The sequence below is a fragment of the Sprattus sprattus genome, assembly GCF_963457725.1.
Source record: "Sprattus sprattus genome assembly, chromosome: 1".
In the NCBI taxonomy this organism is placed as follows: domain Eukaryota; kingdom Metazoa; phylum Chordata; class Actinopteri; order Clupeiformes; family Clupeidae; genus Sprattus; species Sprattus sprattus.
The window spans coordinates 30,951,982-30,966,981 of record NC_137920.1 but is presented as its reverse complement, the minus strand read 5'-3'; positions in this window follow the sequence as shown (position 1 = coordinate 30,966,981).

Below are 15,000 nucleotides of genomic sequence, written 5' to 3'. Positions count from 1 at the left end.
TTCAGGAAGACAGCTGATGGTTGAAGATGGATGGTCGGAGTGATTAAACGATGATTGATGGATGGATTCTGACTGTATTTTGGTTCGGATAAATAATTTAAAGTTTTAAGATATTCATTCTAGGTGCAATAGAGACTGACGCCTCACAGGCTCTCTGTTGATTTGTTTTGGAAAATACTTGAAGGCAAAAAGAGAAGAAGATCGCAGAGACTGAAAGACGGAGTCTGAGCCAAGCGAAAGAAGAGTTTGAGTGTGTCCGGGTCGGCACGTTATTCCAGCTGCTATTTGACCGTGGTGAATGAAGATCGGTTCGTTTTGAGGTCGATAATTGAGATTCCGAGTTTTGGGATAACATGGTCTGACTCTTTGGAGAAACTCGATCGCTCTAAGTATATATACTGAATGTGAGGACTTGGACCATCACCAAATATCTCTCGTCTCTATCAGGGCTTTGTAAATTCTTTTAGCAAATACTGAATGTGGAATGGGCACACACACACACTTCTGGTTCTTCGTGAATAGAGAATCAAAACTTTGACTGAGAGTTCCTACGCTTTTTTCTCTCCCAAACGTGTGTTTTGAAATTTAAGAGCTATTTTTATTTTATTTTATTTTTTTCTCTGCATTTGCCTTGCACTGTTAAGGTTTCCAACCGGTGACCTTTGGGAATATGTTTTGCATTATTTAAGATATTTATGTTTAAGTAACTTATTGCTCATCTATTTTATATTCTGTGCATTGCCACCTTATGGAGTTAAAGCTGCACTCTAAACATCACAGTAGATGTCTAGTATCTAGTTACTTCCTGTGTTTGATCTCTGTATCTTTAAATAATTACAGATTAAAATGGTTGTCGTCCACAGTAGTTTCATAATACTATGCTTTTAGCTGTTGAAGTTGAATGGTGCAACTATGGCTTTCTTAAAAACTTTTAAGTACTTTTAAGTGTAGAGTGCAATGAAAATTTTTCCCAGGTAGAGTTGTATGGAGCCACATTTCTATAGACTGAATGGTATATACACTGGAGTAGCCAAACATAAGATATTTTATTTATGTACAAATGTATGTATATACGTATTTATGTGAGGTAGTGGTCTGCAAGCTAGCCTCTTTCGTCTAAACTTAAGCAGACCTTTCCATATTTATTTGGCCGCGTCATGTCAGGCATGACGCAGTTTCTATGGTAATGTTTATAAACTGCAGTGTTGTAAAGAAAATACATGAAATAGTCATGTTAATATTTTAACACTGTAAAATGTTTTTGTATAAGTGTTGCCAGGTTTGCAAAAAGCATTGCAGTTTCGTGTCCATGTAATTGTACATTTTACCACAAGAGGTCGGTGTACTAGTTTAGTTGGATGAAACAGGACTTCCCTATACTAGAGTGGGTGAGTGTCTTTACCTAGTGGGTGCCATGCAAGAGATTGTATTTAAAGGTACGCTTATATGCTTATGAATTCAGACATTCAGCATTTTTGGCCACAACACATGAATGCATGACTGCGTATAGCCTTGAGGTGTTATTTTTTATCAAAAGTAATTTTGTGTTAGCAGAGGATAATGGAGAGAATATATATATATATATATATATATATATAAAATGTGCCACTCACGAACACTTCACTGTTTGGTTAGTCGTCATGTCATAAAATCACAGTTTCAAATGTAGTTGTTTGTAGGTTTGAGACATATGTCATTTTACCTGTATTTTGTCAGTAATAATGAATGTTGGAAGAGTTTCTGGTACTTTGAGGAAGATGACGAATTGGTGCATGTTTCTTTTGTCATTACTAGTCTACCGAATGCACGTAAGGAATAATGCATAAAAGGCGCTGTATCAATCACAATGTACATATCAGTAAAAAATTGTCAGTAACATATTTGCAATTGTTTAAAAGAAACAACTGATAGAGGGCTATGGTTTCTTATCATAGGCTACCTCATTTTGGGTTCCTAAATGTCCATAAATCTTTTCTGTTTGTCTTCAAGGATCCCAGTTCGGTATTTCATTGGCATTTGTGTGCGTAAAAGAAGCCATTTGTACAACAGTTTGAGGCCTTCTGGCAATAAATTGGTTTACATGCAGTAGAACATTGTGTCTGAAGACTCTTTATCTAAAACTGTATATATACACAGAGGAAGGGTGAGAATTAAATGGGCCATCATCAACTGGGCACATTCCATGCCGGGCCACGTGACTTCTGCAGGCTCACTTTCCTCCACAGAACAACTCCGTCACCAGAGAGAGATTGCGAACGGCAGGGAAGATGACAGGATGGATTTCAAGCCCATGCTGAATATGTACAGTGCCGTAGTCTACATGGATGCGTCTCGACGCCAGTGACGGATTGAACAGCTGACGTCGAAGAGTTCCAGGTCGGTAGTGAGATATGAGTTGCGGCCACTCTTGTTTTAGAAGTCATACCCGATACAAGGGGAGACTTGCTCTGATGAAGGATTGTACTATTTGCCGATGTAGCGTTAATGTGAAATGATGACAATAGCAGATTTTCGTCAGGGCAGACACATTTACAAGTAAGATTATTAGTGCACTTTATTTCAGTGCATTCTTAGACTATAAGGTGAGAAAAACGGTGACGTTGACAAGGCATTATGTGTAAATCAAAAAAGAAAATCAACCGAATCAAATCAACTATGAATGAACTGTGATTCCAGTCGATGTGTGTGTGTGTGCGTGTGTGTGTGTGTGTGCGTGTGCGCGCGCGCGCGCGTGTATATCTATGCTATAGAGACCTTTACTTTTCTACGTCTTTTCAACAGTCAGTACCCTGTATCACCTGTCAGTGTCTGTTTATTTAGGTATTTTTTTTAATACCTGAGAACATTTAAAGGCTTGAGATCAGTATGTCTAAATCTCAATCAGCCAGGTGCAACCTTACAAATTGCTTTGGTAAGCTACACCGAACGTCAACCAGTGTGGAGTAGCACCAACAGTATCACATACCACTTCATTATTATCTGGCGTGAATGAACTGCGATAACCTACGTTCCTCACCGTGTCTGGCACGGGTCTCTCTGAAGAGACAGTCATACACTGAGGAAAGTTGCAATGTTACACATCGCAGCGGCATAGCTCTTAACAATGCTCTCAGTTTAACTAGTTGCATACAATGTAGCTGTCCTACAGTGCAATTTCGTTTTTGCTTTACAATCGTTCTTCCCCAAAGCCAAAAGCCACCAATTGCATTCGTGTGTTTAAAAAAACCTATAAAGGTATTATCAGCAATACATCCTCACATTCCTGTGAAAACTGCTTCTGACTCGATTTGATCTGAGCTTGTTTATGAGGTTCAGAACCCTAACAGGTCCTCTCCTTATTTGGCGCTCCCACTTGGCAGGGTTCCTGTCAGTAGCCTGTGTTAATTTGAGCAACAAAAGAGGGGCTATTAGACCTAAATCCAAATCTAATTCTAGACTGTTTGGAACAGACTTAGGCCTATACTAGATCAAATGGACTGTGTGAACAGGGATCAGAACTAGAATCAATTTGATGATTGGTGTTCTTCTTGTTTTGGACTTTTTCAGTCAGTTGTCTTAGTCATCTGCCACTGTTGTCATGTAGCTTCTTCTTCTCCATAGAGCAGCTGCTTCTTGCTTTAATGTATCCACATGGAATTGTGCTGAATCTAGGGAATTTTAGAGTTTTGTTAAGTTGGACAGATATTCACAGATTTTAAGTTCCGGAGTCAATACGTCATGTTCTCTCTGTTTCCAACCGTCATAAAAAAGAAAACCATCCATAACCTAATTGTTACTAGCCTTATTGACCCGGGAACACGAATCTGTGAATGCCTTTCCAACTTTACCCAAGTAAACTCCTATTCAAGGGGGATATCCAACCCCCTGTATATCAATGTTTTTTATTTGATATTTCGGTAAACCAAAATACAGTCCTTTTAAGATAGACATTTCAGCAGCTTGTGTGCACGGTGGAGGCCGAAGCCATGACCTTGGCTTTCATGGACTACCACACTATGTCATACGAACTACATCTGAGATACCTGCAGAAGAGTTATTTGCTTACGCTTGTGGGCCGGTCGCAGCTCTTCTGGCAGTTTCAGCAACACTCTTCCAGAGAAAGTCTCACTGAAATGTGGCACAAGAGATTAGCATTAGCCTTGTATGGTATAAAGGCCTGTCTGGTTGAGACATGCTTAGTTTATGCAGATATGATCAGCAGCGAGGAATTCCCCTTAATCTGTTCTTAGCACCGAGAGGGGGGCTGGGGGGGTGTAGGAGTTTTCAGTTCTCTTTAATCACCCACCCATCGCCTACTACACCACTTTCACACTCTCTACAGTCCCCCCCCCCAACAACAATAACAGGTACTGCCATGACCAGTGACCAGTGTTGTGTATACATTTTTGAAAAGGTGTTCTTGTTCTACATACAGCTAGCACATCCACGTGCACATTTGCATGTATATATAACACTTACCAGCACAAATTCACGTCCCAGTCGTAAGCAAGTAGGTGTGCAGTGTCTGTAATTACTGTAACTGTTGCTTCTCAGATTACTGATATGATCAAATGCTATCTAATGAAAGTATACCGGTTGCACACATTTTTAGTCATGCACGTGCCTCACTCTTATTTTTGAGAAAGGGCCGCGCATACTTTTTTTTCCCGGCCTAAACACTGAATGTGGTTTTCAATTAAGAACCACTCTCACCACTCTATGGTGTTGTTGGCTGCAACATTTACATATTTAAATAGATGGGTGCATAATTTGCCTGGCAGTTCCCATGGCGTTTGAGCAGACAGTGGAGTTCTAATGCCATCCTGCATCTGCGTCTCCCGTCCCCTGCCCCCGTTCCCTAATGAATGCCACAATGGAGAGCCATTCTCTAACCCGTCGCCATTCTCCATTCACTGTACAGTGCACAAGTATGGCCAGACGTTATTGTGTGGGGAGCTAATGGGGGCTCCATTAACCCTCACTTTGAATGGGTTCGCTGCACAGACATTTAGAGGGGAGGCACAGGGGAAAGATAGCTCTTGGATGGGGTCCCGGTATCCAGTAGAGACCCCCCCCCAAACGGTACCCCATTCCTTCCCCCCCTCTACACCCCCCTGGGGTCCCTCAGTTCACTCTGCTGGATGGTTTGTGGTGGTGGTTGGGTTGTGGGGTGTGGGGGATGGTTTGGTGTGGGATGTAGATGATGTGGTGTCTGTCTGTCACAGAGATGGTTTTAAAAGATGTCTCTCGGAGATAGAGTCTACACTGCTGGGACAAACCGCTGCCCCGGTCAAGAGGCTGTTGAAAACAGGCCAATGCTTGTAGTTGTCCTCTCAACAAACCTTGGGTGTCACTTTGTGTTCCAGTGAACTTCGGGGTTTGACAGGAGAAAAATCTGAATCATCTCACAGGGGGTTGTGTTAGTGTTGATATGTGTTGTTTGAATGAACACGTTTCTGCATGCTTAAGATTGCCTGATTCAGCTAGTGGGGAAGTGGATTGTATTCAAATGTGTGTGTGTGTGTGTGTGTGTGTGTGTGTGTGTGTGTGTGTGTGTGTGTGTGTGTGTGTGTGTGTGTGTGTGTGTGTGTGTGTGTGTGTGTGTGTGTGTGTATATATGTATGTGTGTGTGTGTGTGTGTGTGTGTGTGTGTGTGTGTGTGTGTGTGTGTGTGTGTCTGTGTGTGTGTGTGTGTGTGTGTGAAAGAGACAGAGAGAGAGAGAGAGGTTTGGTATTTTGTCATCACCCTTTTCAATCATTCTGCATACCACTCTCCCACCTGTTCCACAACATTTTAGTTTACCTTGTTACAATGTCACAAGCAACCATGGGCAGAGCCTTTTGGCACACTGCAACTGAATTCTCACAGTGCCTAAAATCCTTCATACAAGAGAGCTCAAGAAATAGTTTGGTGGTCTTTGTCTTCCTGCTGGTCCTGGGCTGAGGTACTGTGGTCACACAGTCTATGGTTTGTACCTTTGTACCCTCAGACAAACCAGCAGACCTATGGAAATGATGTCTTCACTGTTCCAGGATATATACAGTATCCTCCTCTCTTTCTCACACAAGCCCAGTCCTCTTGCGACCTGTGTTTGTAAACTGCGGTCTGATGGTTAATGTATTCATGTGAAGTTGTAAGGCGACACAAGACCTCACAAGTTCAAAGCAACCAGAATGCAGGCAACGGCAAGTAAGAACTAGCGCTTTAAACTTTAAACAATGAGTCCCGGTGGGCCAGAATACCTAGAGGGGAATGTGTCCTATTATTGTCTCCAGCAATTATGTGTTCCTTTGGCTTGCCATGTTGTCCTTTTATCTGCAGGTGCCTGTAAAGGGTTCAGTTTGAGGTCACGACTCAGAGGGAAATATTAACTGGGGCTAGAATCAAAACACACAGACACACACTTGCACAACACATAGGTATTCACTGCAGACCTCTTTCTCTCTCATTCACACTCAAAGACACACACACACACACACACACACACACACACACACACACACACACACACACACACACACACAGACAATCCTCTTCAAATCTCTAACTCATATGCAGGCCACCTCGATACCTCGCCTTGTTAGTGTTGTTTATTAGGGATTGTTAGTAAATGACACGATAGACTACTTGCATCACACAATGTGGAAAAAAATCTGATGTTTACAGTAATTGATGTGAGCATTAAGTCAGCTAAAGTTTTCAGATCAATCTGCTTACGTGAAGCTTGAATAAGCTCAGACCTAAATATCATTGTCGTTTTTCCCTGTATAAGTCACTCTTTGTTTCCTTCGGTAATGTGTGACTCATGTGAGAAAAACATTATTGTTCTCCTTGTTCCCCTTGCAACCCGTTGCCATGTCACCCCTGTCCCAGAAGTAGGGCAGTGTAATGGCACGACATTGTTGTTGGTTGTTTTGCCCACGAAGTAGGGTTTTGTGTACAAGTCTCTTCCTGTTTGCCTGTTGTTTGCAGTGAGCCATGCAGGGTGGTAACTGGTTTCCTGAGTCGGCTGCTGTTGGTGGTGGTGGTAGTGATGTTACTAGAGGTTCACATACTCTGCTGCTGTTTACAGACTTGTTCGGTAGCTTGAATGCTTTGTTACTGCTGCACTCCTTGATCCTGGCAAAAGGCTGTTGATATTAGAACTCAACAGACGATCAAATAGACCCCTCTATATTGAGCACACACACAGAATGGGCGCCTAGAGGAAAGAAAGTTAGAAGAATTTTGATGAATTCAACAACAACTAGAAATTGATTATGGTCAAGGACTGTGCCTTTAATGCTTGCTAATGGCATTGTTCTCTTCTGCCCTTTATCTTTCCAACTCCTACGAGAAGAAAACATATTTCACACGACACTATGCCTTAAATGTTTTTCCTTCACTGTCAATGCATTTATAACATCTGGCCCAGGCTGGTTAGCTGGCTGAAGTCCTCTGAGAGAATCCATAACTGCTGCTGCCATCCGCATCCCTCAGATGTGTGACAGTCATGCCCATTTGCTACACTCATAATGTCTGTAACTTTTTCACTGTCGATTACACTCAGGCAGCCAGTTATTGTAACTAGTGTCATGTGTCGACTAGTGTCCTGCTATTGTAACTAGTGTCATGTGTCGACTAGTGTCCGGCTTATGTAACTAGTGTCATGTGTCGACTAGTGTCCGGCTTATGTAACTAGTGTCATGTGTCGACTAGTGTCCGGCTAATGTAACTAGTGTCATGTGTCGACTAGTGTCCAACTATTGTAACTAGTGTCATGTGTCGACTAGTGTCCAGCTATTGTAACCCAACTCTAACAGTTTGTTGTTGGTGGTGATATTGGTAGTGAGTGTTAAATATCCCGTATGTGTATGTGTGTGTGTGTGTGTGTGTGTGTGTGTGTGTGTGTGTGTGTGTGTGTGTGTGTGTGTGTGTGTGTGTGTGTGTGTGTGTGTGTGTGTGTGTGTCTGTAGATGCCGGCTAAACTAACATAACAGAGAGCTGCTGAGTAAGGCAAGTGTTTTGGGCCTTACCTCAGAGCTTAGCTCAGTCCAGATTACTGATCGGAAACGGATGGAGGGAGGGGGAGTTGGGAGAGAGGGGAAGAAGGAGGAAATGGGTTAGACTCTTAGAGGGATAAATGTTGAGTGGTAGGAAAGGAGGGAGTGGGAGAGCCATGGAGAGCAAGACAGAGGAGGAGGATGAAGGTAGAGAAAGATGAAAATGAAAGAAGGAAAGAGACAGAAAGAATAAAAGAAAAGCAGGCAAGCAAGAAAGATCGATAAAGGTTGTGAGAAGAGGAGAAGAGAAAGAGGCAGAGCACTCAAAGAGAGGAATGAAGATTGAGAAAGCAAACGAGCAAACGAACAGACAGAAGGAAATAAAGAAGAAGAAAGGAAAAATAAGAAGTTTCTCTTCCATTCTCAACAACAGTGGCAGGACCGCAGTGTCCCATCCTTCTGCTTGTCTATCTCATGGTAAACAAACACTGGAGGCTGCAGGACAGGCTGCAGACGCTGGGCCCTCTGGGGAGTTTTGACCCGTCCCTGCCTGTCTGTGTGGGCGTGTGTGTGTGTGGGGGGGGGGGGGGGGGGGGGTGGCTTGGGTGTGGGTGTGTGTGTGTGGGTGTGTTTGCGTGTGTGTGTGTGTGTGTGTGTGTGGGTGTGTTTGCGTGTGTGTGTGTGTGTGTGGGGTGGTGTGTGTGTGTGTGTGTGTGTGTGTGCTGTGTGTGTGTGTCCTGTGTCTGTGGTGTGTGTGTACGTGTGTTTGTGTGTGCGCAGCTGCCCTCACCACTGCCTGTGTCCAGAGGTGGGCCTGCAGCAGAGAGGGTGTGTGGAGGGTTGGTTCAGAAAGGCTAGAGCTGTAGCTCACATGGCAATTGTGTTAAGAGGTGCGTGGACATGTTTGAGAACAGTGGAGTGAATGCTGTTGTCTGATGCACTTTTTTCCCTTGTGTTTCTGCTGTGGGTGGGGGTGTTTTTTGCGGCGGCCATGTGTGTGTCTGTGTGTTGGGTCTGGTGTGTTGGTATCTTAAAATCTGTGTGTGAGAGAGAGAGTGTGTGAGTGTGTGTCTATGTGTAAAAGAGAGATATAGTGTGTGTGTGTGTGTGTGTGTGTGTGTGTGTGTGTGTGTGTGTGTGTGTGTGTGTGTGTGTGTGTTTCATTGGGGAACCTCTGGCTTGTAAGGACACTGTTCCTCTGTGTGCTCTTGGCAGGTTTCAGTACGGCGGGTGAATGAGACGGGTCCCTTGTTTGGTTGCAGCTGAGTCTTGCAAACCACACCAGCCCAGCCCAGCCCAGTGAGAAAGAGTGAAATAGAGAAAAATAAAGCTGGACAGAAGGAAAGGGACAGACAAAAACATAGATGGTATACAGACACACAAATCTATAAACAAACATACAGAAGAAACAGATACAGGGTAAGACAGCAAGCGGGGTGGTGAAATACAGTATAATCCCCTCATGCTCCAGGCTAGCTTGTAAACTAGTTAGCGCCCTGTCCTTAAGGTTCATTCATTTTGCTGTGTTCTCTGAGATGTATGAAGGTAAAAACTCAGCACCCCAGTCAGCTTCTGGCCACAGTAGGAGTGCACTTGTTTCATGTGGAGCGGACAGAGACTTCATTCTGTCATAGCCTGTTAATGCCCTCAAAGTGGAGCCCTTTGTGTCTGAACTGGAAGGCGAGTTAGCGTCTGTGCTAAAATAACTTGGAGCCAGTTTAAAGGATTGCAAGCCTGTTGGTGACTACATCGTGAGACATGGGTTTTATTTCCATCTCTGTGTATAATCCCCTTATCCTGATTCTTCTCTGTGAGAAGGCATAAAGGCCTAAAGCCCAATTCCATAATTGGGACTGGAGAATTTCAATGTTACTCGGGTAAGCGAGTACAGCCTGGCAATGTTTAAGTCACGTGAACCATATTCAGATTGTATTTTCAGAAGTATTTTCAATGTGTGTTCTTTTGCTGTGCCGTCAGACTAAAATAATACATAAAATATTGTATGTTAATGAGGACCTCAAGTATGATTGACTTGTTCAATCAAATTGTTGAGTTTGGCTTCCTTTTAAAAGAAGGAACAGACACACACACACACACACACACACACACACACACACACACACACACACTTATCACCCTGACAGGAAGCTCAGTGCGCAGATAACATTATAACAGACTCAGATGCAGCCAGAGCAGAACAAACAGCACATGAAACAGACCAGACCAGCGTGTTTGATTGCAGATGGCAGTCTGAGGCCCTACTGAAGCACCAGATAGCTGTCTCTCTGTACACTTAGGTCTGGACAAGCATGTTTTGGGATCAAACCCAAGATGACCTGGACCTGGATCAATGTTGTGGTTCACAGGAGTGCGAGCAGGTGCGGGGAGAGGACCCGGAGCAGGAGCTGACAGAGGAGGAGGTGCGGGGAGACGACCCAGGAGCAGGAGCAGACAGAGGAGGAGGTGCGGGGAGAGGAGCAGGAGCAGGAGGCCATGAGGCCACAGAGCTTCCAAGCCACATGGACAGGAGGGGCAGCTACTTTAAGGTAAAGAGAGAGGCATCCTCTATCACTCTCTCCTTCATCTTCTCTTTCTCTCTCTCTTTCCAGCTCCCTCACTTTCTCTCTCTGTCTCTCTCCTTCAATTTCTCTTTCCTTTCTTTTCATCTCCTTCACCTTCTCTTTCTCTCTCTTTCTTTCCCTTATGCCCTTCTTCCATCTGTCTCCTGGTTGTCCCTATTTTCTTCAGGTTATCTGCAAGGGTTAGTGCCTTTATGAAGGTTTCTATAGCTCTCATACAGAAAACAGTTGTGCTTGCTTTATAAAACCAGAGAGGGACACACATCGCCCTTACGTCTGTGCTCTGTCCAAATAGAGCTGAAAATAGACTTCAGCGGTATCAGGGGAAGATACAATCTCATCTGCCTTCACCCACACGTTTTGAATATTCTTCTTCCCCTTTCTGTAGATCTGTCTTTAAACTTCTAAGATGTTTCTTAGCTAAAAGTAATTTTAAGAATGTATATGAATGTAAATGTAAAAATAAAAGTGTAAACAATGCATTTGGCATTCAAATTACCTAAACTAAATAGGATTTTACCCATGTTTCAGTTTTGGTCATGCTCAGGGTTAAGGTGAACTTCACTCCAGTTGATAAGGGCTAGAAATAGAATAAGAGGAACCAAAAAAGCATGCAGTTTCATCTGAACAGTTGAGAACATGCAGTGAATTTAGTGTTAGGTTGAGGTCTAAGTTCAGTTCCCTCGACAAGAATATATGGGAGCATAATTAGACCTAGAGGAACCCAAACTCTGAACTCTGTGATGCGGTGTGTGTGTGTGTGTGTGTGTGTGTGTGTGTGTTGTGTGTGTGTGTGTGTGTGTGTGTGTGTGTGTGTGTGTGTGTGTGCCCACGGTTGTGTGTCCCAGTGGTAGAGGAGCACAGATACGTATTTTAGTTGAAAGGCCACATCACTTTGACAGTTCAAAGCTACTCTTGCCTAACAATTGCCCTAAACCTCAGGTCGTCAGCTTCCTTCCTGTAGGTAGGGTCAAAGAGCTGTTCTGTCCCTCTTTTTTCATCTTTTCTTTTTGGCTCCATCCAACCATTCTCCTCTCCTCTCCTCTCCTCCCCTCCCTCCCTCACCTCCCATTGCCTCTCCTCTCCTCTCCTTTCCTCTCCTCTCCTCCGCTCACCTCCCCTCCCCTCCCCTCCCCTCTCCTCTCCTCTCCTCTCCTCTCCTCCCCCTCTTGTCCTCCCCTCCTCTCTCATATCACCTCTTCTTTCAGTACTCATTCACTCCATCCCCATAATAGTTTTACCTGCAAACCATGAAAGCTATGACACTCACATTTGCCTCTGGCAACACCTCTGAACCTGTCACCCCCATGTTTAAAATAAATAAATAACGAGACTTAAGTAAAGGGGCCAGTTTTAAGTGTGTGTGTATGTGTGGGGGGGGGGAGGGGGGGGGGTTGTTGTTGTGCTTGGTGTTTCTGACTCTGCATGAGTTTCACTCCTCATCACTTGCATTCTGGTGTACATGAGGTTTGACTGTCTGGTTGCTGTTGGATGGCCTTCCCACAGTGAAGGGAGAAGCCCATAGCCCAGAAGGGACCGGTTTGCCAAGCCTGTGCTTGTAAATGTGTTAATGTAGGCACTAGTGGCTTTCTTTCTTTCCATGCCCTCATCCTCTCTCTCTCTCTCTCTCTTTCCTTCAATACTCCCCTCTTCCGCCCTTTCTCAGTTTTCTCCTGTCTTTTTAATCATCCTCGCTGTCGCCACACCTGGTCAGACGCTCAATATTTAATTTCAGCCTTTCACTCTCCCTCCAATCTTAATCCAAAAAAGGTTTGGGACATGTTAATTTACTTTGCTGAATAACACTGAAATCTGTGTCACCCGATCATTAGTCAGAGTGAATGAGGCCCCAGTCATTTAAGTAAGCCTGACAGATTTTGGTGGTGGATATTTATGGTCTGGAATCAAGCAGTCTTCTTCTGCAGCTATTTGCACTCTTCAAGCAAAACACTGCCCCTCTATGGGTCAGTGTTCATTACTGCGGCTTTCCCATCTGCATTCTCTGGCCTCAGTCCTCTCCCGGCTTGGCAGTGGAGGGAATGGCCAGTGTGCTGGTTTCAATCACCAGAATGGCAGTCTATGTAATGGAACAAATAGGTTTTTTTTTCTCTAAAAGTAAAGGTCAGCTATCCTGTTTAGAGAGGAACGTCGAGACACACCAGTGCCTCCTCTGCTGGAATGCTGGCTGTGGCTGTGTTTGTCCCCAGAGATAAAAAAAAAATACACAAACCCTCCATTTCATCTTCCATTATTCTTTTTTTTTGTCAAATTGTAGTTCTCCCTCTCATTGTTTGCATAGTCTGGTTGAAAACACAGTTGAGGATAAGCACATCTATACCAGGCCTACTATCAGAATGTATAAGCTCTAAGTGGACTGGATGGTGGTGCCATCCAGGGTTAGGGCTTGTGCTTCTCTGGGTCACTTTCTTGTCTGTGCCTTTGCCTGAATTACTGCCCCTGTAGGATATGTCAGGAGGTGACAAACCTTCCCCCTGTCACACCAACTTTCTCTTTCTCTCTCTCTCTATCTCTCTTTCTCTCTCTGGTGGATGGATGGATTGATGGATGTCCCCCTCATCAATCTTTGCATATGGGCTTGGTGTAAGAAAACACTTTTTCAAACCAATGGGCAGAACAGGGAGTGGCCTACGGTTTCTGCGTATTCGTCTTTCTGCGATTTGCTGAAAATATAATATTTCTTAAAGGAAACGTCATACAACTTCATTAATCTGACCAATCAATTTAATGAACTCAGCCTTAGTTCCTGTTTTTTTATATGTTATATTGCTACCCGTTAGGTAGGGTGACCTAGTGTCATTTCTTTTCTACAATCTGTTTTGAAGAATACCCCGCTTACTTTTTTAACTGTTTTTTTTCTAAGAATAGTGTCACATAGAATTTTGCCACAACCATTTTCTATATTTTCTACACTGATACAACCTGGTACTAGTTCTGGTGACTAACTCAGACATTACAGTGCTGTTACTGGGCTTACCAGCATGTTAGACCGAACTGGTTCAGGGACCGAGTGCCAGGCTGCGGGACTATTCAACTGCAGGACTGAGATCACTGTTCCACTCAGACGGAGACCATTCAGATGAACCCAAACATGACAAAGAAATCATCTTCTAATGCAATATCACACTGACTACCCTCAAATCCTGCCCTTCGTTTAACCCTTGCGTGGAAAACACAGGGATAAAAACCAGAGACAGGTTATAAAGATAAGAACACCAGCATGGGTGTGGGGAAGTCAAACAAATGGAACAATGTAGTTCTGGAATGTTGTTAGAGGCACAATCTAACAACTGACCCACAGCTAATGAGTTATTGCAACTACAAGGCCATCTGGCTTTTTACAACCCAAATATTCCCGGCTTGCCTTACAGTGGTGTCTGCGAACACATGTAATGAATACTCTTTACTCTAGATCATTGAGATCCATCAGATCCATTAGATCCAGATAGTTTTGATATTCTCAGGTCCTTTGATTTTCCATTCTCATTCACTCTCTTTCATTTTGTTGTTCTCATTCTCTTCTCTTTCTCTCTCTCTCTCTCTCTCTCTCTCTCTCTCTCTCTCTCTCTCTCTCTCTCTCTCCCAATTCTGGTGGTTGTGCAGCTGGTCAATTCGTTGGCATCTGAAATTGGGGAGCTGGAGCAGGAGATGGTTCAGACGCGGGCAGCCAATGGCAGGACCACAGAGGCAGATGGACCCATACTCCTGCAGGGGTAAGCCCAGCCTCATGGACATTCATAAGGCTTCGTAAGAGTATAATAATGCCTGTTTAAAGGCTTCATACCACAGACAAGTTCCTAAATCATTCAGTTCCTGTCGCTAAACTGGTAGAGCGAGATTAGAACATTGCTAGGGTGCTAATTTATCATTCATCATGGGCTAAAAGCATTCACTCGAGTCGTGTTCTATGAACTCTACTGTAAGGACAAAACAGAATGATATGCAGTACCTCCTCTTCCCACTAGAGGGTGTGGTGACTTAACATTTCTCCCTTTCTTTTGCTTTTTTGCGAGTATTAGTTTATATTCTCTCTTTATGTGCCATTTAAGAACATGCATGTGTGTGGTTAAAATGAACACACACACACACACACACACACACACACACACACACACACACACACACACACACACACACACACACACACACTCACAGTTGGGGTAGATGTCAAAGATCTAAGTGGTCATAGCCTGTGGGAGCATCACTGATATGGAATGTTTTTATTTGACTTGATGTATTAAAGGGTTTTTGAAAGTCCAAGTCTCTTCTGTTCTCTCTCACTCTCTCTCGCTCGCTCTCTCTCTCTCTCTCTCTCTCTCTCTCTCTCACTCTCCTTAGGCTGGATGGGCTAATAGGGGAGATGAGTGGAGCGTACCTGCAGCCACCCTCCTTCCAGGTCCTACTGGAAGAGGGGGATTTTGCGCTCAACTCTTTGGCCCAC